General features: G+C 41.1%; 1 protein-coding gene and 1 long non-coding RNA gene across 4 annotated transcripts in view; one reads left to right on the top strand and one right to left on the bottom strand.

The window, feature by feature from the left end:
• The window catches only part of MPP7 (MAGUK p55 scaffold protein 7), a 295,481-nt gene that overhangs the window by 238,551 nt on the left and 34,268 nt on the right, over window positions 1-22,662 (top strand). The window lies entirely within an intron of this gene.
• LOC125920032 (uncharacterized) overlaps window positions 10,543-22,662 on the bottom strand; it is a 124,099-nt gene continuing 111,979 nt past the window's right edge. For all 3 annotated transcript variants that reach the window (XR_007456918.1, XR_007456919.1, XR_007456920.1), the window contains 3 exons: window positions 22,301-22,401; window positions 11,137-11,874; window positions 10,543-10,898 (listed from right to left, as the gene is read on the bottom strand). This is a non-coding gene — a long non-coding RNA (uncharacterized LOC125920032). The remainder of the gene's footprint in view (window positions 10,899-11,136; window positions 11,875-22,300; window positions 22,402-22,662) is intronic.

Below are 22,662 nucleotides of genomic sequence, written 5' to 3'. Positions count from 1 at the left end.
ATAGACTTTGATCTCTTTTTCTTTCCTGTAGGTGCTAACCTGCGGGGTGAGGAAGGAAAGATAGATGAAGATAAACTATGGGTCTGAATAGTAATGCAGGGAAGAATAAAAGTAAATCATAGTCACAAGCAACTAAAGATGCTTGATGGTTATGGAAAATAAATACTCCCTAGAATCTTCCAAAGGAAAAGAGGTTAGGGGGATGTTGGCCTCATGCATGTTAGAAGTAGCCATGCACTTTTGTTAAATGGCGCTATATACAGATGTCACAACCCTCTCTATAGTTCTTAAAGGAGGTTTCTAGTATCTTTTTGTGGATGCCTTGAATTGTTTTATGTAGATAATCTTGTTATCTGTGACCAGAGACAATTTTATTTCTTTGTTGTAGGTATTTTCATCTTTATTCGTGTTGTATTCTCTCTTTACTTTAGACTCTCCAGTATGATGATGAATGGGAGTAGTGAGACCATCTTTGCTTTGTTGTCAGTCTTAGGAAGAAAGTACTCAATCTTTCACCATGAAGTATGATATTAGCTGTAGGTTTTTTTATAGATGCCCTTTACCAGGTTAAGAAAATTCCCATCTATTGTTAGTTTGCTGAGAGTATTTATCATGAATTGATGTTGAATTTTGTAAAATGGATTTTTTTCTGCATCTGTTGAGATGATTATATGGTTTTTCTTATTTGATCTGTTGAAATGGTGAACTGCATTGATTAGTTTTTGTGTGTTGAATGAGCTTTGCATGATGTATTAGCCTTTTGCACAGTACTAGGTTCAATTTGCTGGTCTGTAGTTTTCTTAAATTTGTTTTCATCTGCTTTTTGTATTAAGATAATGCCACATTTATAAAATGTGTTGGGGAGTGTTTTCTCCTCTTTACTTTTCCAGGAGAGCTTGTATAGAATTACTATTATTTTCCTTTAAAATGTTTGGTAGAATTATACAACAAAACCACACCTTGGCTTGGAGCCTTTTGGGGAGGTTTTTAACTACAAATTTAATTTCTTCTTTTAAAAAGTAGGGAAGAGGACGAACGGGGAGAGGAAGAGAGCATGTGAAGAGTGCATCTTTCTCTTTATACACACACATACACACACACACACACACACACACACAACTATTCAGGGTGTTTTTCTGAATGAATTTTAGCAGTTTGTGTCTTTGAAGCGATTTGTCCATTTCACCTAAATGGCCAATTATATAAGCATAAAGTTGTTCATAATATTCCCTTAAGACCCTTTAACTTTCTGTAAGGTCTGTAGTAATGTCTCCACTTTCATTCTTATTATTGGTAATTTATGTCTTCACTCTTACATCCAGTATCTATTGCTGCATAACAGGTTACTACAAATTTAGTGACTTTTAAATAGTGCATACTTATTATCTGAATGTTTCTGTGGGTCAAAATTTGGAGAGTTTAGGCATGGCTTAGCTGGGTCCTCTGCTTCAGGATATCTCATAAGTCTCATAAGGCTGTGCTCAAGCCTTGCCATGAGGTAGTCTTCTCATTTGAATGCTAGACTGTTAAAGAATCTGCTTCTAAAACCATGTATGTGGTTGTTGGCAGAGTTCATAATGTACTCTCAGTTCTTTGCCATGTGAGCCTCTGCAACATGGTAGCTTCATCAAATTGTATTAACTGAGAAGGGAATAAGGCAAAATATTCCATGTTCTATTGGTTAGAAGCAAATAACAGGTTTTGCCCACAGTCAAGGAGAGGGAATTACACAGGTGTGGAAAACAGAAGAGTGAGGATGATGTCTGGCCTTCATACAGTCTAGGCACCTTAGCTCTTTTTCTAATTTATTGATTTTTTATAAAACCACTTGTACATTAATTTTTTTTTCTATCTTCTAAGTTTTATTGACTTGTGCTCTTTATTATTTCCTTCCTTTGCTTACTTTGGATCCATTTAATTTTCTCTTTTTCTAGTTTCATAAAGTTGAATCTTAGACTATTGACTAGAAACACTTTTTTAAAGATTTAACTATTGGTAGGCATAAATTTATGATTTCCTTCTAAGTACTTCATACTACAAATTTTGATCTGCTGTGTTTTGATAACATACCACACAGATCAGAATATTTTCTGATTTCCTTTGTGATTTCTTTGATCCATGAGTTTAGAGTGTGTTAATTTCCAAATACTTTGGGATTATCATCTTTCTGTTATTGATTTCTTGTTTAATTTCACTATGGTCAGATAGTACGCTTTCTATGATATCAATTCTTCTAAGTTTATCAGATTTTGGTGGGGAAGGGGTACCCAGGATATGGTCCATGTCATCTGGTGTTCTGTGTGCACTTAAAAAGAATGTGGATTCTGCCATTGTTGGACAGAGTGATCAATACATGTTATTTAAGTCAAGTTGGTTGATAGTATTATTCAGGTCTTTTATATCCTTACTGATTTTTTGTCTACTTGTTCTGTTAGTTGTTGGGAAAGGAGTGTTAAATTCTCTTTAATTGTAGATTTGTCTATTTCTCTTCACATCAGTCAGCTTGTACTTAAGATATTTAGAAGCTCTGTTGTCAAGTGTACACACATTTAGGAGTGTTATGTTTTCTTAATGATTTGGCCTTTTTATTATGTAATTTCTTGAAGTCTGCCTTGTATGATATGTAATAGCCACTCAAGTTGTCCTTTGCTTATTGCTTGCATAGTGTATCTTTCCCCATCCTTTTATTTTAACCCATCTGTGTGTTTATTATTAAAGTGGATTTGTTGGTTTGTTTTTTATAGATAGCATAGTCTTGGGTGTTGCTGTAGTTATCCAGTCTCATAATCTATATCTTTAATTGGTATGTTTGGACCATTTATATTTAATATAAACTATTGATATGGTTCAGTGCAGTGCTGTTATTTTCATTTTAGGTCTATTTGTTTTCTGTTTATCCCTTTGTATTTTGTTTATTTCTCTGTTCCCCTTTTCTGACTTCTTTTGGGTTTTTTGACTTATTTGATTTTAATATATCTGATGACTTTTTTGCTTTATTTCTGTGTGTAATTATTCTCTAGTTACTTTTGAGGTGTTTTTTTTTATCTTTGATTTTAAGCAGTTGGATTATGATGTATCTATATGTGCTTTATTTTTAGTTTAATGTGCCTGAGTTTACCAAACATCTGAAATCTATAAATTTATGACTTTGACAAAATTTTGGCCATTATTTTTTCAAAGACTTTTTTTTCTTTTTGTCCTAACCTCTTTCCCCTCTACTTCTGGGACTGTGATAGGACATGTGTTGGACCCTTTAGTATTATCTCACAGTTTCCTGATGCTGTAATTATTATTATTTTTTTTAGTGTTTCTGTTTTTCAGATATGACCATTTCTTTTGATTAGTCTTCAAAATCTCTGGCTCTATCCTTATTATCACTGTTTTGCTATTTAGCCCACTGACCAAATAAATTTCTTTCAGACACTGTGATTTTTTTTTTTTTTTCAATTGTGAAATTACCAATTCTTTTTCATAGCTTTTGCTTATCTGGTAAGAACTTTATTTTTACATTCATTTCAAGTGTGTTTACTTTAGACTCATGATGGTTACTTAAGATAGCATCTTTATTGTTTTGGATAATTCCGGCGTCAGGCTCATCTTGTGGTTGGCATCTGTAAATTGTTTTTGTTTTTGTTTTGTTTTGTTTTTGCAAATCATCATCTTTGTGCATCAAATTACTTTTGTTCTGTATCCTGGACATTTTTAACATGATTTTGTATAGACTTTGGATCTTATTATATCCCTCTGGAAAATGTTAAATTTTTTAGCAGGCTATCAGCCTGGTTAGGCTTAGTCTGTTTGCCTCAGTTCAGTTTTCAAGTCTTTGTTATGCTGCTTTGGGTCTGTTCCTTGCATGTGACACTTGTGTTAGCCAGACACTTACGCAACGGTTTAAATCTTAGTTGTGCTGCTTTGGGTTCATCTCACTCATGCACAGCTTAAGGAGGGGTAAGCCCACAACTTTTGTGGGGTCTTAGCTATTCAGTCCACTGCCCCTTGGACAGCTCTGAGATGGAGACTCATCCTCTGGACAAAGTCCAAGAACAGATGGAAAAATAAAAAGGGAAACTTTTCCCCTTGGGGTGGGGGGGGGAGGGGTCACCTCTCCAGATTTGATATCCTTCTACATTCTTCCTGCTTTTGTTTGCTTTTCAGTCTTCAGGTTGTTGCTTTTTTGTGTGCTGTCCAGGGGTTTTAATTGTGATCAGTGCAAGAGATAGCTTGTAGAATGCTTACCTCACCAGAGTGGAGCTTGAACTCTCCAAGCTGTAAACTGTCACAGATGCAATTTGCCTCTCCTCACCGGCATGCCTTGATCAGCCTCCCCAGAATTGAGTGATACTACTCTAACTTTCAAGTCTCCTCCTCAAAGTTTTAAACGGTAAACGGTTATCAGGACAGAATACCACAGCACCATCTGGACTACCTTTTGCTAAAGTTATTCTCCCGGAAATATGTTATCACAACATTCCACTGTCCGCTCCAAGTCACAGAATGATCTAAGGTATTTTGGCTGCTGCTTTACATAAATGCTAGTTGTCTAGGTCTACAATCATTGAACTAAAATTCATCTGGCCGAAATCTTCAGTGGAGAGGTTAGTTTAATTGTATGCAGTTAAGTTGCCCTAAATCCCCTTTGCCCATTGATCTTTGGGTTCCTGGCACCTGATTCTGAATTCCGTGTGGACTCTGTCCTGTGGGCCTCATGCCTTACTTCCTGACAGACAAACTGCTTGCTCTTCTCACTGCATTTTTACATTCCCAGCAGGATCCTATAGTCCTTTTTTTTTTTTTAAGCCCTATGATGTCACTCATGCTGCAGTGACTGTTCTTTCTCTGTCTCTTGCTTGGAATTCCTTAAGTTTCTGAGGCTTGGTTCTCAGAGGAGATGTCCCCTTTATCTCCCAACAGGAGGCTTGCCCTCAAGATAGTCCTAAACTTGAGATGCGAAATGTTGACACTTCCAAGTGGTACAGCCAGTGAAGATTCACAGTTCCTTTGCTATGTGCTTCTCCCCTGCTCGCGTTTCTTCACTCTTTGGTGTTTTCCTGCCTTGAGTAAATAATTAATTGCATTACTTCAATGACAACCAAATATCCATTTTTACTACTTAGATTTCTCTACTACTAAAATCTAACTATAATGTTTCATTATCCTCTCCTGTTCCTAACTGCTTTCAAACAGTCCCAACTGAGTTTTTAAATTTTATCTTTTCTCAAGTGGGTCCTATCCTGTACAATAACAGTAACCAATATGTACTGTGTGCCAGGCATTGAGCTAAGGGCTATGCATGTATTATTTTATCCAGTCCTCACTATGACTATGAGGTAAATATTTGTATAATCCCCACAGAAGAAGAAACTGAAGCACAAAGAGGAGAAGTTACTTTGCCCAAGATCACACAGCTACCAAGTTGTAGAGCTGATTCATACCTAAATAATTCAAGACCAGAGCCTTCTGTAATGGGAGCCTAAGGGTACAAGAGCACCCAGCTCCAGGGATCCCAAACAGACTAGATTCAGCCACTCACTAATGATGAAATCCAGAGGCAGAGAGACAAGTGGAGGTGAAACAAGAAAGGAATTTATTTCAGGGAGGCCAGCACTGGGAAGACAGTGAACTAACATCTCAAAGACTGTCTCCAAAGTGCTGAGAATACTTCTAGGTTTATGTAAGAAAAATGTGGGACACAGGTTGGTGGGTACATGCCAGTAGGCAGTAAAGATCAAGTTGATCATTATCTTGTTTTAAAGATAGGTCAAAATGGAGGTAAAATCCTCTTTCAGATCCCCACTGTCAAAGCACCATTGCATTTCTATGGAGGAAAAAGGGACAGTAGTTATTTCTTCTGTAGCTACTTCCTGATGACCAGAGGATGACCCAGGGATTTTGGAATGGAAGACTTTGACAGGGTGGGAGAATTTTGCTTCCTGAGTCTCTCCTGAAATACATAATAAGGTACCTCCATGCTGGTATGGATAGCCCAGGCTCCTGCTTGACAAATACAAAAAGTCAAACAACAACCAAAAAGAAAAAGGACACGAAGTCTAGCAGTGCTTATAGCAGGGTATATTACCGTTTGGAAAGATTTAAAGTTAGTTGGCTGCCAAAAGGATCTAGAGTCAGAGCATCTACAGCAATTATGTGTTTATTTAAATCTTTCATGGCTTCAGACACATTCTTTGAGCAATTTGGAATATATATACAACATTCTGTTTTAATAAGAGCACAGGTTCCTCCTTGGGCTGAAGTCAGAATATCAAGGGCCATCTGGTTTTGAAGGACTACTTTTTGAATTTGTGGTTTTATCATTTAGGAGGGTGACATTGTGCCGAGTTTGATTAAAGATGGCCACTGTGTGCTTGGCTAAACCTCTACTTGTAGTTCTACATCGACAAAAGTGACTTCTAGGACACATATATATGGCTAAGGGATAAAGTAATCAATAAGCCCTCTTTGCCCAATATCTAGCTTTAACAGTATCCCAATTATGAGCAATCACTGGTAAGTAGCAGACATTCTGGGAGATACAAGCATCCACAAGTGCATTGTCCAGTCCCATCATAAGGAAGGGAGTGCCTTACTTCCACAAGTCTGTAGTTAACCACAGGGAGTAGGGTATGCTCTGGCTTTTGAGGAGCTATTTTGCCATCCCAGCCACATAGAATCGGTCAGGGTAATAGTTGAGTTACACAGTTGTTGGGGAATCCATCTCATTGTCTGGCTGTTGAAATAATCATATGCCTACGGGGATCTTTTTATTATCCCCACAGAGTAAAAGCATAAAGACTGTCTATACATGAGCTGTTGTGGCACTTTCCCTGAAGTTTACTTCGAGTTGTCTAGCTTAGGCAAACAACAAACATTCAAAGACAGCCAAACTAGAATCTAACATCTACAAAGGTACGTTATTGAAACACAATATTTCTCTCTAAAATCACCTCATCTACATCAAAGATAGCCAAATGAAGACTAATTTGTTTGTAAAGCAAGTCCAGTTTTAATAAAGCTGACCTAAGTGTTTATATAAGCACAGCAAGAATAGTGATTGACCATTATAAGTTCTTACAAATCTACTTTGCTGGAACTTTTTGTAAGGAATTTCAGATTGAACTTTTAATAGCCTCTCAAGACCAGAAGCTAAGCCAAATACTTGCCATCGGATTTGCCTGCAGAACCCGTAGATTTGGGTGAATTCTTCTTGAGTTCCCCCAAATATCCTGAGGTTTCTGCACCTGCCAGGAAGTGACATTCTTTACTCACCTGGTAAGGCAGCCGGGAACTCTGTCAGCAAGGAGTCATGCCCGCATTCCCAAGGGGCTTTGTTGGCTTCACAAAGTCCACCTTAGTTCCTCAAAGCTGTCTGGTCATATCTAAGTCTATGCATGTCTCTGTCAAATATGACATTCCAGTCAAAGACTCGGTGTAATATAACCAATGTTTCCGGTGGTGTCTTATTACAAGGAGAACAGATTCTTCTTGAACTTATGCAAATAATTGTAACTGCCATGAAAGAAAGAACACTTACTGAGAGGTTTTGAATTCTGGAGGGATCAAGTAGGGAGAAAAGATGAATGCTCCAGTTTGTTCACAAAAGAATACTTTATATTTCTACAAGTTATAGGTATCTTAAGAGAAAGTTTTCTTCAATCTGGAAGAGCAAACATTAGAGAACTGGCAATGTTTCAAGTAAGAATCAAAAAACTATAATCAATTTCCTCAATTCATTCAATCCCATGTTACTGATTTCTTTTGTTTGAATGCAGTTTTTCCATCAGTTCCAGAAATTCTTACAGTTTTAGGATGTTAAAGATACCAGAAACCTGTATTTGTCAAAAGTCTTCTCCATGAATCTCCTAAAAGATGAAATACACATTGCAAGGCCTTCAGAACAGTACCTGTAAATTCCAAAAGACTCAAAAATGGACATGGTTAAAGATCTGATCAGAGTTCATTATAACGCAGTTGGCAAGGAAATCCAGTTATTTCTGTGACAACATTTCAGTAATTAGAAATGTCAAATAATGACCTTATACCTGGGTATACTGAAACTTAGGGATTTCATATAATTTCTAAAACAGTTATAGCATTTACCCATACGATATAACCTAAGAAAGTGTATCATTTGTTTGACAGTGGTTCCCATCTGACTTAACATACCATGTCACTTAACAAGCCTAATTAGTCAAAAAGATTTTGGTTAGAATTTGAATCTTGGGAAGTTTCTTAAAAACCTCAAAGTTTTAAAGCACATACCAAAATAGGATTACAGGTCATTATAAAACAATATTGAGTTATCTGTTTAACCAAGGTGGCAATAGAAAGGTGATATAGCTATTCGCAAAACTTAGCTTCTTTAATATTGAGAATCTTTAGGTATTCAGAGACCTAAAAGGAAAAAATATAGAAACTTTGTTTTTCTGAGATTAAGAAGGAAAACAGACGCACCTGGATGGCTCAGTCAGTTAAGCGTCTGACTCTTGGTTTTTGGCTCAGGTCATGATCTCATGGTTCATGAGTTCAAGACCCACGTCGGGCTGACAGCTTGGGGCCTGCTTGGGATTCTCTCTCCCTCTCTCTCTCTGCCCCTCCTTCCCTCTCCCTCCCTCCCTCCCTGCCTCCCTCCCTCCCTCTCTCTCTCTCAGAATAAATAAATAAATAAACTTAAAGGAAAAAAACAACAGCTTCATTTACAATCTTTTATAAGAGCTGACTTACAAATCCAAGAAAACTTTCTTTTTAACAGATAGGCTCTTACACACTCTTACACAGGTGTACTTTTAAAACTCATTCCTGTCTTAGTCCTGACCATGCATAAAATTCTTTTCCAAAGATTCCCCTTCACAAACATCCTACAGCTTTGTTTTTCATTCAGATTTTGTCCTAAGCCTTTTCTAAATAACCATTTCCATTGTAGGACAAAATTACTTTCTTTTTCCTCAACAAAAATGTAGTTCTCATTCTTTGTACCTTTCTTATCAAAAATACATCATATTTTCCTGGCATACAGAGTTGCTGCCCTTACTTCTAACAGTCTCAATTACATTTATCAGAATTTGTAATGCTTAGAAATCTTAATTTCTAGTAAAAACTAGGTAGTAAGCAGTTGTGAACTATTACATCAGAATTCTTCAGATTGGAAACTTATGAAACATTTCATAATTTCTAGAAACATGTGTTTTTCCATAATACAATCTTGTGACTAAGCATAAAATTCTTTACTAGCAGACCCAAAATTTTTTTTAATTTTTTTTTTTTTTTGAGAGAGAGAGACAGAGCATGAGTGGGGGAGGGGCAGAGAGAGAGGGAGACACAGAATCCGAAGCAGGCTCCAGACTCTGAGCTGTCAGCACAGAGCCCAGCGTGGGGCTCGAACCCACAAACCGTGAGATCATGACCCAAGCCAAAGTCAGACACTCAGCCGACTGAGTCACCCAGGCGCCCCCAGACCCAAATTTCAGTTTCTCTGCAGTAAGAAACCAAAAGCTGATAAATGTATGTTTAGTAACTGTTTCAGTGTTTTATCTTGTTTGGAAAAGACATCCAGTGGATTCAAACCAATATATCATTTAGCCTAGCGAAACTTCAAAGATTTAGGTTACCAAAGGTTCTAAAAGCTGTATACTTTTTTTTTTTTAATTTAACCTACTTGCTCTTAACAATTACCCATGAAACCTTCATGAGACAGATCAAATTAACCATCATTTTAACTCCTCTTTTTGCTGACAAATTGCAACAGAGATAACATGAACTTATGTGACCTTTAGTAAACCTTGGTAGGATAAAAAGTTTATATTAAATGCTGGTAACGCTAAAGATGTGTCTATTTTCATTAAACCGACAACCTTGAATTAGCTTTAGTACCGAATATGTTGCACCCCTGACCACTAAAAGGTCAACCAGTGTGTTCCCTACTGTCAGTTTTACCTGGGGCTCCTGTGGGGGAATCTGAAGTGGGCAGTTTAAGTCCAGGGGAGCCCCCTGGACCCCTTCATGTTGACTTGGGAGGTGCTTCCATTTGAACCTCACAAGGAGGCAGCTCAACAGCCTGGGGTGCTTTTTGCTCCTCGATACTGAGGGGGGGAGGAGCAGGAGCCAGGGGCACCGGAGGCACCGAGGATGGTGTAAGAAGAGCCAGCCGCACGAGCTGCCCGGGTGATGCTGCAGAAACAGCAGGGGGAGGTAGAGGCAGACGTGTACGGGTGCCACGGGCAAGGCCGAGGTGAATTTCAAGTTCGGACTAACATTCCTTGATCTCCACGTCCTTTCTCTCCCTCCTGCGTGACAGCCTTTTTCTCAGGTTGCACCATTTATTCACAATATGTCCTAATGGACTTCCTTTGGGAACAGAAGGAATATTTTCCATCTTCCTAGGCAAAAGTACAGAAAGAACACAGAAGAAACAAAACTACGACTACATGAAGCCCAGAGTACCTCTGTTAGCATTCGTGCTTACCCCAAAGTGGGGGCAGGGGCAATTCACTGACTGAACCACATGGTTTCCTAGACAAGCTCGGAGGTCCAAACCGAAACCCCCTTGGAGGCAACTGAATGTGAGGAAGGAATCCAAGAGCCATTCAGTTGTCATCTTTCCTCTGAGCTTAACATCTACATATGCTAGGTGGTGTTACAGTGAAAATTCATTTACTTCTTAGTCCTAGGTTTATAACTAAAACGAGACCAGTCAGCCAGTATTCTCCCTAGGGAGGAGCTTTGGGAGGGGATAGAGTTAGCATTCCCCATCTTGTACACATACATTACACAGAAACTCCAACAGAGATCTCCCCCAAATGCGTACCCTTGCTTCCTGTTTACCTCTGATCCATTCCTTTTTCCAATGGTACCTTCACAAATTACAGTGGCCCCTGCCACAGCCTGAGCTAATAGGTTATAAAAACCTGAAACAGGGGCGCCTGGGTGGCGCAGTCGGTTAAGCGTCCGACTTCAGCCAGGTCACGATCTCGCGGTCCGTGAGTTCGAGCCCCGCGTCAGGCTCTGGGCTGATGGCTCGGAGCCTGGAGCCTGTTTCCGATTCTGTGTCTCCCTCTCTCTCTGCCCCCCCCCCGTTCATGCTCTGTCTCTCTCTGTCCCAAAAATAAATAAAAAACGTTGGGAAAAAAAAAAATTTAAAAAAACCTGAAACATATGGTTCAAAAGAAGCCAACATCATGGGAGGAGTCAAATCTTTGGGGGCCCTCTACTACTAATTTGTTTATGTTTCACCAAATGCTGTTAATAAGGCAGCTGATGCCACTTCAGGAAAAGCAAGAAAGTCCTCAAAATGAAACCGGTTTTGGCAGCTGCAAATACTTTCTGTTATCCCTGCCAGGGACATCTGTCACATCCACTAGCTCAGGAAAGGGACCAGTGAGCCCTGGTGCACTGCTGTGGCCAACTGCTCTGTCCCTGGGAGTCTCAATGGGGCTGGACAAATCAGAAGTACAGCTCCTGCCTGCCTCACCAGAGCTATAGCCCTGGGGTGCAGGGGTGCGACAGCACCTGGCTCCGGGGGGCCCGAACAGACCAGGTTCAGCTACTCCTGACAAAATCCATAGGCAGAGAGACCAGTAGTGGTGAAACCAGAAGGAAATTTCTTTCAGTGAGGCCAGCAGTGGGAAGACCACGGACTTGCATCTCAAAGACCGTCTCCAAGGTGCTGAAAATACTCCTAGGTTTATATAAGGAAGATGTGAGACACAGGTCAGTGCGTACATGCAGGTGGGCAGTGAAGGTCAGGTCATGTCATCATTGTCTTGGGGCCAGTCATGCCGGGTCTTCTGGGCTGGGGGCAGTCCTTATGCCTGAGGGGGTAGTTTGGGTTCCCATCACAGGATGCTTTGCCCTTTAGGCCCTTTGTCTGAGTTAAGAGAGAAGCTGGAAAGAATTAGTTAGAAAGTACAGACTAAGGTCAAAGTGGAGGTCATTAAAATCCTCTTTTATTTCTTTCTTAACTCACTGTGGAATATTGCTTCCAATCTGTAAAATCAGGGCTGTACTGACACCATTGGCTGGATCTAAATATCTTACTTTTCTTTTCTCTTCTTTGATTTAGGGCCCTAATCATTCATTTTGCTAGCAGATACCTCCATATTTTGTGAAAGTTTAGGCCTGAATCTACCAAAAGAGAGCACTGTTCACATAAATCCTGCTCACCTTCAGGGCCTCAAGCTGGAGATTTCTTCCTGAGGCCTCCCTGGGTCAGGTCAGCTGGCCGTGCAGGCATAGCCCCATTGTACATAGCATGACTTCTCACCTTCCCCCTCCTTAACATTTGTCAACTATTCCCAAAGTATCCTGGGCTGATTTTCCTGGCCTTTCCCCCTCAGATCCGTTCACATGCTCAGGGAAAGGCTCAGCCACCAGGGAAAGGCTCAGGGCTTGATCTTCCTGGCTGCTTGGCCTTCACATTTCAGAGACTGCCTCTCAGGAGACTTTTGATGGTACAGACAGAAGCAGTCTCAGAATATTCAGAGGGAGGAGCCCTTCCTCTCCCGTTGGCCTTCAGCCCCTTCTCCAAGGCGTCTCAAATCTTAACACCATTCCATTCATCTGGGGATTTTGTTCAGACGTAGTGTCTGACCGGTAGCCTGAGAGGCAAGGCCAGAGATTCTGCCTTTCTAGCAAGTTCCCAGATGCTGTTGCTGTTGCCGCAGGCCCAGCTTGAGTAGGCAGTAAATTTTGCTTTTTACCTTTTGCCACTGGTTATAATGCAGATGTAGTGAGGTACCCATGCTCTGCACACTGGGGGAAAGCCTTGTTGCTGTGTTTGAATCGGTTCAGTTTCCATCACCTGATTTTGTTAGCCATTGTGAACTGGTTGCAATTTATTTTGATTTTCTACTTATCACATGTCAGTTTTGTGCTTTGTCATCCATGTGTTTAGTGATGGTTTTAGTATTTTTTTAGGTTGGTTTATTTTGAGAGAGGGAGAGATCACAGGTGGAGCAGAGAGAGAGGGAGAGAGAAAATCCAAAGCAGGCTTCATGCTGCCAGATGTGGGACTCAAACCCACCAACGGTGAGATCATGACCTGAGTGGAAATCAAGAATCAGGTGCTTAACCAGACTGAGCCACCCAGGTGCCCCTGTAATGCTGGTTTTAAAACTTTTGGTTTTTATCTTAATCTGCTGTTCAGGATTTTGCACATTGATATTTTAGGTTTGGTTTGTCTGTTGTGATCAACTGATTCAGTATTATTTTTAATATTTTTATTTTTATTTTATTTTATATTTTAATATTATTTTTAATATTTTTATTATCCACTTTATTCTGAAATTCTTATAGGAAAATATAATGCTATTGGAAATTCTTTAGCTCCTAACACTTCATTTCCCTATGTTGGAGCAATTGCTGATATACTATACTTTATATCACATACTTGTATGTATATGTACATGTATATATATGTACTTTATATCACGTACTTGTACGTATATGTATATATATGTACTTTATATCCTACCCCTACCCTTGCTGTGGCCTTCTGTGGAGCATGACATTTCACAGTGGGATCCAGTGACAGCCAGGGTCACTTTTGTAACTGTCCTTCAAAGTGTTGTTTCCTTTTACTCCCCTTTTTCTGTGTGGCCATTGCTCAGAAAATTTTCCTGCGTGTATGTATGGCACATCTGAAGTATCCGAAGTTTAGTGTTTATTGTGGGTAGCATAAATGGCCATAACCTCTAGGGAAAGACGGGCTACATTCTAATCTATTCTGCTCTTTGGTAGCCATGGGATACCTGAACATTTCAGATTTGCTGTGGGCTTCAGTTTCTTCATCTGAAAAAGGAGGATAATAAGAGCACCTACTTTCTAGGTTTGTTAGAGAGTTAAATGAAATGACATTTGCAAATACTTAGACCAATTCTTGGCACCTAGGCAGGTTTTAATAAAAAGTAGCTCTTCCATCTTGTCTAAAAACAAAATTGGTCTCAAAGATGTTATTGGCTTTATTCGGTGATTCATGGATTGGGCAACATCTCATCTAGCAGATAGAAAGGAACTCCAAAGAGCAGTACAAAATGAAAGACTTTTATAGGCAGAAGGAGGTGGGAAAAGTTTACTGGCGCAGAGTGGATTGTTTGAGGCAAGGTCACCTTCCTTTAGGGGACTGCAGGGATCTATTAGGCGGGTAGTGCTGACCAGGGTATTTCCAGATCAACTGGGTTAAGAGTCCACTCCTAGAAGAGGTCAAAACTAATTAAGTTAGGTATTATGTTTTGGTTTGGTGACATGGGCTTAGCAACAAGGGACTCCATCTGGGACCTGTTGTCTTTTTTTCCTCTTTCTTTCTTTTCTTTCTTTTCTCTTTCTTTCTTTTCTTTCTTTCTTTCTTTCTTTCTTTTTCTTTCTTTTTCTTTCTCCCCCTTTGATCAGACTCTCAGCTTGACTGCGAGATGTGATCAAAATTTAAGGCACTAGCCCCACTCCCATCTAACACTGTCAAGTCCTCAGTTTTTGCTCGATCCTTTGTGCAGTAATCACAGGTCATGACATTTTTGCTGAATCTCTGTGGTGTTGATAGGTCACGACTTCAGGTTCGCCTTTCTTTTTAGATCGATCATTGTCTTTGTTCCTTTTCTGACATCTCAGTGTTAGGGAGGTCATTCCCTTGGTGGTTAGCGGCTACAAACATGCATTTAAAGCCCTTGAGAGAACACAGAGCACCAGGGTGACCGCTATGATTAGTTTAAGCAGGATGACTCCCCATGTCTGCAGTGGAGCCATGGTCCCTAAGACCCAAATCAATCAAAATCAGATAAGCCCCAAGAAGATCCTGTTGAGGGAGTCACTGCCTTAAGCCAGGTGGCTCATTTGCTAACCTCATGTAGCTGAGTTCAGCTTCCCCTGAAGTGTCATCCAGTTGCAGCAAGTGGAATTGGCCACAGCACAGGCACCTCCTCATTCAGCTAAAAGAGGTTCGAGGGCTACCCTGTTATCAAGAGCAACCTTGGCCACAGAGTCTGAGGATTTTGGGGGGTTTTTTGTTTTTAATTTTTTAATGTTTGTTTATTTTTGAGAGAGAGAGAGAGAGAGAGAGAGAGAGAGAGAGAGAGAGAGGGAGGGGCTGAGAGTGGGGGAGGGGCAGAGAAAGAGGGAAATACAGAATCTGAAGCAGGCTTTAGGCTCTGAGCTATCAGCACAGAGCCTGATGCGGGGCTCGAACTCATGAACCTCGAGATCGTGACCTGAGCCGAAGTCAGATGCTTAACCGACTGAGCCACCCAGGCACCCCACAGAGTCTGAGGATTTTTGCTGGGCACCTGTCACTTTTGCAGCAGATTCTGTAATACTTTCAGGAGTTAAGGAGAAATTCCTGATCACAGCCTCATGTGTACACATTCCTGACTAGGAAGGTAGAGACCTGCCAAAGGAAGTGAATCCTAAATCATGAAGGCCTCCTGCTAGGTCCTTTCCAACTTGGCAGCATATATTCAGGGGACTTGACCTGTGAAGTGTCTTAGTTTGTTTGTGAACAGTTAGGGTCACAGCTGGATAACCTGAGAGGCATTGCCTGGTTTTGCACCAACTGTCTAGGCATTCACAGGCTTAAGGAGAATAATAACCACAGATAAAAAAAAAAAATCCTTCTGGGGCACAGGCCACTTCTACTAAGGCGGCACTGTAAATGGATTCACTGGGAGGGATTGTCGCAGTTCAGTTCAAGCCAGGGGTCAGTTAGGTTTTCAGTGCACTCGGGAAGTAAATCTCCTTGCCTGAAATAAAGGTGTTCCAAATTCCTTGCAAAGATGGGTACTGCTGTTGGGGTCTTTTCATGATTGGGGATATGATTGAGATAATCATAAGAATGTGGAAATGCAAATGTGTTGATTTGCGTAGGTATTTGTGTCTAACTGGGAAGTCTAGTTGTTACTGTAGAAAGGTAAAATCAAGGCACTGGGTATTCTGGCTGTAAAAGTCAGACTCTGACTTCTAAGGGAGGTTGATTATAGTTCATGGTGATACGGGGGATAGAAGAAAAACTGGTCACAGAGAGAGAGGAGCAGGGGATCTCTAGCATCATGGACAGGTCAGAGTTTTTGATGACAAAATCCATCAGGCTAAAAGGTTGCCCAGCCCTTAGCAATGGCCAGGGACATACAGATAACGGTGCTACTTTCCTGTTCAATGGAAAGGAAAGTGGGGAAAGGAAAAAGAAAGAAGGAAAAGAAAAGAAAAGAAGGAAAAGAAAGGGGGGGGGGTTCATGTTTAGTTAAGTATGAAGTCTTGATCTGGCATCTTGGGTAGAAGTAGTATACAGTGATGTCAGCTCCTTTTCTTCATTGGTTTGATTCAGAAGTCTCCAGAATCTGTACAGGATCAGATATTGTATAGAGTCTTCTCTCGCTGTGACATGTGTGCCCAGGATTCAGTGCTTTCTGTTTTCACAGCAGTGGCAATAGTCAGGAACCTTGGTAAGGTCCCTTCCAACAGGGTTGGAGAGTTGTCTTCCTCCAATGACATTTCCAGAACACTCAGTCACCATGCTCCAGACTATGACCAACAGGATTTTTTGAACTGGCATCCAGGAAGGCTTTTTTAACCTATTGATGATAGGCTTTAGCATAAGACATTAGAGACTTACAGTAGATGGTTATATTAGGATGAGTTAACCAAGGACTCAGCAGAAAACTGTATACCAGTACATACTGGTCTGCTGCTGACTGTCTCACGTGATACAAGTTTATGTTTCCCAAAGCTGGTACTGTGAGCAGTCAGCAGGACCAAAGGCAGTACCTTAAGCCAAGGGAGTTCAGCAGTTTTAGCAAGTTTAGAAATTTTAAGTTTGAGGATCCCATTAGTTTTGTCAACCCTGCCTGATTGATAAAGGTGATAGGGACAGTGATAAAATTCAAAGAAGTTTGCAAGGTTTCTGTTAAGGCTAGTATGATCTTCCCAGTGAAGTGGGTGCCTTAATCAATGGAGACCGTGGAATGCATACCCCAAGTGGGGAACATGTTTTCTAACAATTTCTTTGTAACTGCGAGAGCATCAGCCTTACAGCAAGGGGATGGCTCCATCTAGGAAACCTAGAACATACTGGTACAAAAAACAAGAATATATTGGTAATCCCTACTAAATGGTAGTTGGATGAAGTCCAGCTGCAGGTGCTCAAAGTGTCCAGAGGGAGGAGGTTTGAGGTGTCTGGGAATAAAAATAGTTTTTCCAGGATTTTGGGCCTGGTAGATCAGGCATTGATGGTAAACTGTTCTCACAACTTGATAGAAGTCTCCCCACCAATATCAATTCATAATTAGAGTCATCTTGGTTGACCATGGTGGGTGAAAGAATGCAAAAACTGAAAAATGGGTTATGCCAGGGAATAAAGAAGACTAAGTAGCCATCTTGGTTTTCCTATCACCCCAACTGTTCATTGAATTTACAACCCATTGTTTGCTCGTGTTAATTTCTCTGATTCAAAAGCAGACTCTTGCCATGTTATAGGACATTAGGATGGCAAAAATCTGGCAATAAGGGGTCATTTTTTTGCAGACGCAAAAGGGACCTCATCCACATGTGCCCCAACTGTTATAGATTCTGTTGTTTGCCTTTCCATGAAAGTCAGCTAGGGCATTCCTCTGATACCAGGTTCAGGTTTTTAGCATGGGCCTCAATTTTGATGACAAATTTGAGAAGGTAAGAGAATAGCAGTAATAAAGATTTTTATTTGTTGTCCATGTTTGACTGTGGTCCCAGTGGACATAAGAAGACAACTTTGTTTCCCTAACATCCCAAATCATGGACAACACCAAAGGCATAGTGGCTGTCAGTATGCATCTTAACAGTTTGTCTTTTGAGAAATGGTGTGCTCGGGTGAGGGCACAGAGCTCTGTTTCTTGGACTGATTTAGCTTGTTGGAGATTTCTCCTCTCATGTAGTTTGTATTGGGTAGTGGCGTAGCCAGCCTGGAAGTTCCCTTTTTTTTTTTTTTTTTTTTTAACAGGATGACCCATCAACAAACATTAGATCAGGATTAGTCAAAGGGTAGGTCATAAATCAGGACGTGTCACAAAATGGAGTGTTACTGCCTCACAGTTGTCAGGCTCACCCTCGTGAGGTAGGGGTAGTAACATGGCAGGATTAAGAACATTGTGACATTTAAGATGCAGGTTGGGTAGCAAAATCAGAAGGCTCTCACAGGAAGTTAGTCTGCTTGTGGAGAAATATTGAGTCAATTCAGAATTAAGAAGACTTTGGGGGCTTCTTACAACTTAAAAAGTTTTGGAGCTATTTACAAACTCCATAGGTTGTGGAATTTGTAAATAAATGTCATTACCTAGGGTTAAATCTATGGAGGCTTCTGCTAATTTTGCAGCTGTAGCTTTTTTTTTTTTAATTTTTTATGTTTTTTTTTTTTTTTTTAATTTTGAGAGAGAGACAGAGTGCGAGTGGGGGAGGGGCAAAGAGAGAGGGAGACAGAATCTGAAGCAGGCTCCAGGCTCTGAGCTGTCAGCACAGAGCCCGACATGGGGCTTGAACTCACGGACTGCAAAATCATGACCTGAGCCGAAGTCGGTCAGTGAGCCACCCAGGCACCCCACTTTTTTTTTTAAGTTTATTTCAAGACAGAGCACAAGTGGGGGAGGGGCAGAGACAGAGGGAAAGAGAGAATCCCAAGTAGGCTCCGCACTGCCAGCACAGAGTCCAATGCAGGGGGCTCGATCTCACGAACCACAAAATCATGATCTGAGCTGATACCAAGAGTTGGATGCTCAACTGACTGAGCCACCCAGACACCCCTGCAGCTTTAAGACAGTTGGCGTGGGCACAGGTAACTGAATCAAGTTGGATGCTCTGGGAAGCAGTAGGTCTGTGTTCACTGCCATGTTCTTGAGTGATTATTCCCAGGGCTTGGTTATCTCTTTCAAGCACAAATAGGGTAAAGGTTTTGAACAGTTAGGTAGCCCTGGGGCATGCAGCTCTTGCCCAGCTTCTCTTAGTCTTATTAAAGCCTACTTGTGTTTATTTGTCCAAGGAAGGATTCAAGGACTGAAATTTCAGTAAGTTCATAGATTGAGGAAGGCACTTGAAAATTAGGAGCCAGAGTCTGCAGTAGCCGGCTAGGCCTAGGAATCCATGCAAGTGGTGCTTAGTTGTGGGCCTAGGACATTGTTGGATTAGCTTAATTCTGTTTTGGAGATAGCTGGGTTCTGTTAGCACCTAGATTATGGCCTAGGTAATGAACAGTATCTAGAGATAATTGGAATTTTTCCTTTGAGCTTTATGTCCTTTTTTGGCTGTTGCAGCAAATAAATGGAATCTTTGAAGGACACCTATTTGGTAACGGAGCATAGAAAGAGGTCATCTACATACTATAGAAAGCTCAGTTTCCTAGAGGACTAGGGGGGGACTTAAACCTTGGTGGAGCACTTGGGAGAAATAAGAAGGGGCTTCAGTGAACCCATGAGACATGACCGTCCAGGTACACTATTGATTATTCCAAATCAAGGCAAACAGAGGTTGGCTGTTGGGGTCTCCAGTGGTGCTGAAGAAGGCTTGAACATAGGTCCATTGCAGTAAACCATCTGGAGTCCGGTAGAACTTGTGACAAAAGGTTGTTCAGGTTCGGAGCAACTGGGAAATGGGGAATGACTATCTTATTAATAGCTCTCAAGTCCTGGACAATTTGACATCCTTGCCCATCAGGTTTCCAGTCTGGCAGTTGCAGGGGCTGGTCCAAGGAATGATTAGTCCCAGAGTGATTAGGTCTGTTGCTATGAGGTCTTGCATGGCCTCAGGCTTTTGTGGATATTGAGCCAGTTGGGGAAGAGGTTCAGTTCTGTCTATCTGAATTTTTGTCAGCTCTATACTTTGTTCTCCCAATGTCAGTGTTAGAAGTAGCCCACAGATCTTCAGGAACCTTAGATAAATCAGGGATCTTTTACTGGAGTTATTTCTCTTCTACATGAAGGACAAATTGTAAGGGACCTAAAAGATCAGTTCAGGTTGGTCAGGAAATTCTAAGATGAGGTCCCCATTGGAGGCAAAAAGTATTAGCCCTTTCAGTTTAGAAAGGAGATCTCTACCTAACAGGTTGAGTGGTGCTGTGTCACATAGCCAAAAAACAAACAAAAACAAAACAAACAAAAATCAGAAAAAGCTTTTACAGTCAAAGGTCCCAGAGTCATCTGTGCTGCAGGTTGAGATAGAAACTCTGAATTTCATTAGATACCCTCACTACAGAAACTTCTTTTTCACAACTTTTTTTTTTGTTCTATGAGAGCAGGTTTAAGATAGAGAATGATGCTCCTGTATCTACCAGAATCTGGCAAGGTTTTCCATTGATTTTACTTTTCGTTTCCCCTTGGCTGTTTAAGGGGATTAGTGGTAGCACTTTACCAGAGGATCCCTCAGAGTCCTGTCAACTCTGGGAGAGGCCATTTGGGGGCAGATCGGGAGGCATTTGAGTTGATGATGAAGGATTTGCATAAGGCTTTTTCCCCCAATGTCGTAGTAGATTAAAAATGAGACATTGACCCCTGGTCCATTGTTTTGAAGATGGACTCCTAAGAGGGTGCAATGGAGGAGGCAGGCCCAGGTATTAGCTTGTAGCTTTTGTAACTGTAAGGCTAATAACTCCTTGGACTTTTGATTTTGGTCTTGTTTCAAAGTCCTCACGAGTTAGAGACATGAGTTCAGTCCGATCAGTGGCTGCCCATCCTATTTATGTCTTTTTATCAATCCACTACTCACAGAAGATAATCCATTAACAAATATGGCAGCTAGAGCAGGTTGGGTGGCTTCATTTATTGTGTGCAACCTGGAATGCCGTAGGAAGAGAGCTTGCGATGGGTCTTAGAGTCTGTCAGATTGATCTTGTTTTGCATGTTTGAATCATAGACCAGTGGATGCAGGCAGCGAAGACTCCAGGAATGGCTTTTAAAAAGACTGGATGCTATTTTGCTTTTTTTTTTTTTTTCTGGTCCATAATGGGACAGTGGTGGAGATCTCAAATATCTTCCTTGGGGTGTGCTGTTCTCACATCCATTTGGGGGCTTCATCTGGTCCCACCAACATGTGCCCAAGCTGATAAAGATCTGGTGGCCTGGTGTCATGGGCCCTGATAAGGACTCTAAATTCTTCAGAAAACTTTTGGGATTCCTCCTTGAGTTTAGAAAATTCTTTAACTAGGGGCCTTAGTCCGATTTGGTTTTTGATCAAGGCGTGAAAGATGCCTCAGGAGGATCTCCTGCAGCCTTGAGTGGTTTTATTTTAAAAGGTAATTGTATAAGAGTCTCTTCAGAGTGGAAAGGTAGTTCAGATAGAGAGTTAGTAGAACATGAGTCCTGAGGTAAAGGAGGGTAGAGGGGAGCAGTAGGAGTTATATCAGTCTGTCTTTTGTTGTAGAGACCTCTATGTCTTTAACTTTTCTGTCTTTAATTTTTCATAGCCTTTTGCTATGAATTTTTCAATGAAGCTATTTTGGCATCTCGAAACCTTTTGGAAGCTTCTCCATACCAATTAAAATAGGTATCCCATTCTGTTTGTTCGATGTGAAAACTGCTCCTCAAGTGCACTTCTTAAGTGAACAGTCTTGTCTAATTGGACCATTCCCCTATAATGGCCAATTCTAGGTTTTCTTTAGTAAGAGTTGCCATTTTTGAAGCTGTCTATCACTTCCCGGACTATAGCTCTTAGACTTAAAATAAGCAGATGTGCTGGGACACGGCACACTCAGCTCTTTTTAATTTAAGAATCTCATTTCTTTAGCCAAGCAGTTGAGTCTCCTGGAGCCAAACTAATACCTCAGAGGGATATGCCACTGTATGGGGTGGGGTTTTACAACATACATCACTGCGACGAAATTTTATTGAGGTTTACAGGTTGACCCGGTGTCAATCTAACCCCATTCCATGACTTACCAGTCCTAACACAGGAGTCCTAGAGTTGGTGTTGAGCGCCCTAACAGCTATTAAGTACAGATCCATGCCCACCTAGTTTGTGACCTTTTGGCTTCCAAGATTCCCCCTGGCAATAGCCTTTTACCCACACAAAACAAGCCAGACAAGCATGTGCACATTAACACACCAGCAGTAGCCAAAGAGATGTGATGGCAGACTGGCCAAACAAAAGAAGAAGAAGGGGCATTAGTTGCACTCCACCCACCATGACCAACCTGGAACTGTGGACAGAGCCAGCAGACTCCAACAGGAGACTGGACTAAATAAGGGCTAGGACTGGGGCTCGGGGTAGAACCATCTGCCAGATCAAGCCAACCTGCTAAGGACTGGATTGGAAAGCCAGTTAGATCAGGAGCTTGATGCAAAGACAGCAGAACCCAGAACCAGGGGAAACTTACCTATGGTCCTCAGAAGGGTTCTCAGATATCACACCTGTGTTTCTCATCATCCCCAGAGGTGTCAGAAGTTTCTTTCAGATCCTACCACCACCAAATAAAATCTGTTAAAAAACCAAATTCAATGAGTAAATTCTTAAGATCTTACTGGCTTTATTCAGTGATTCATGAGTTGGGCAGCATCCCATCCAGCAGATAGAACTCCAAAGAGCTGTACAAAATGAAAGACTTTTAGTCAGAAAGGGCAGGACAAGGAAGTTCCTAGCAAAGTATGGAAGTATGGATTGTTTCAGGCCAGATCACCTTTCTTTGGGGGATGGCAGGGGTCTCTCAGACAGATCACCTCACTGGTGCTGAGCAGGTAA

The sequence above is a fragment of the Panthera uncia genome, chromosome B4 (assembly GCF_023721935.1).
Source record: "Panthera uncia isolate 11264 chromosome B4, Puncia_PCG_1.0, whole genome shotgun sequence".
Lineage (NCBI taxonomy): Eukaryota > Metazoa > Chordata > Mammalia > Carnivora > Felidae > Panthera > Panthera uncia.
This window is presented reverse-complemented; position numbering and strand designations above follow the sequence as displayed.